Here is a 1,385-nt window from a genome sequence, read left to right as displayed (position 1 = left end):
CACATGTTCAGTTTTACATGGTGTACAATGTGATGTAGTAAGTAGCCATCATGTATTTCCAATTCTTGTCATTTTGTGCTCTTTCTCCTTAAATGAACAGATATGTCAAAATAAGCACAGAAACTTCTGAAATATATTCCTGCTTACAAGTGTGCATACTCACTTTCCTTGCAGCATTGAGCTAACCTGACTCTCTGAGTGCTTGTCTTCTCAATTACAGCAGCATCTTTTAAAGGTTATATTTTGTATGCACAAAAGTCACATTTGCACTTAAAAGGAGCAAGAGGAACTTTTAATTAAGGCACCACTTTTGCAAATGCAGCTCTGATTTTCTTCCGTCTTTACTCATGTGACAAATCCCACTGAAGTTAATTTGACTGCTGTAAACTTCACAAGGTGAGGCAGTGTATTGCAAATTGCATATATTTAAAATAAAGAAAATATATGGAGATATACAGATTTCATAGAACTGGAAGGGACCTTGAGAAGTCATCAAGTCTAGTCTCCTGCAGTCACAGCAGGACATATCCCAACCCCAACAGATTTTTTTTTTAAGTTTATTTGCCCCATACTCTAAAGTGGTCCTGTCAGGGGTTGGACTCACAACCCTGGGTTTAGCAAGGTGATGGTCTAACCACTGAGCTACTTCTGCTCCCCTCAATGTTGCAGCCTGTACAGGGATCAAATTTACAACCCTAGCATTAGTAGCACCATGCTCTAACTGAGCTAAACAATCACTTCGTAATATGGAACACTTCAGGTGCGTCCACACTAGAAACTAATGTCGAAGTTAACTTTGAAGATTGGCACTACATTGAAGTAGCCAGCAGAGAGTCTACACACATGTTCCTCTTATTTCAAAGTTAACTTCAAAGTAGGGAGCCCTGCTTTGAAGTCCTTAGTCCATTCCCAGGAATGAAATAGCGTCCTACTTCAAAGTTAACTTTGAAGTAGTGTGTGTGTAGATGCTCAGCTTCAAAGTTGCTTACTTCGAAGTTGTATTTCGAAGTAAGCACCTTCCAATTTACTTTTGTAGGATAGGCACAGCATTTGTGAATTTATGTGTCATCCTTGCATGGGGGCCACGCTAAACTTCTCTGTATCATTTCAGTTTTAGTATACGTTCTGTTGAAGCAGCCATCATGGTCTGCCTGCCTCACAATCTTACCTTTTGCCATACAGAAATCTAATTAACTTTTCATATCCCTTCTCTTTGCAGTTCAGGAAGCTCATTTTTGACACACAAGTGTCAAAATATGTATTAATGTTCACAAAGATGTGAACTAATATGCAAGTACTGAAACAGAGGGTGAGCTACCAACCTAAAAGGCAGCAATAGTCACAGTAAACATACCATTGCCTGGCAAATCTCACCAAATGACTAG

At 39.2% G+C, this 1,385-nt stretch overlaps 1 non-coding gene across 1 annotated transcript; it reads right to left on the bottom strand.

The window, feature by feature from the left end:
* Positions 1-1,033: 1,033 nt before the first annotated feature.
* LOC142012947 (U6 spliceosomal RNA) lies at positions 1,034-1,139 on the bottom strand. Its single transcript, XR_012645508.1, has one exon. It is a non-coding gene; the product is annotated as a U6 spliceosomal RNA (small nuclear RNA).
* Between the last annotated feature and the right edge of the window lie 246 nt (positions 1,140-1,385).

The sequence above is a fragment of the Carettochelys insculpta genome, chromosome 4 (genome assembly GCF_033958435.1).
Source record: "Carettochelys insculpta isolate YL-2023 chromosome 4, ASM3395843v1, whole genome shotgun sequence".
Taxonomy (NCBI): Eukaryota; Metazoa; Chordata; order Testudines; family Carettochelyidae; genus Carettochelys; species Carettochelys insculpta.
Note: the sequence above shows the minus strand (reverse complement) of the source record. Positions and strands in the feature narration are given on the sequence as shown.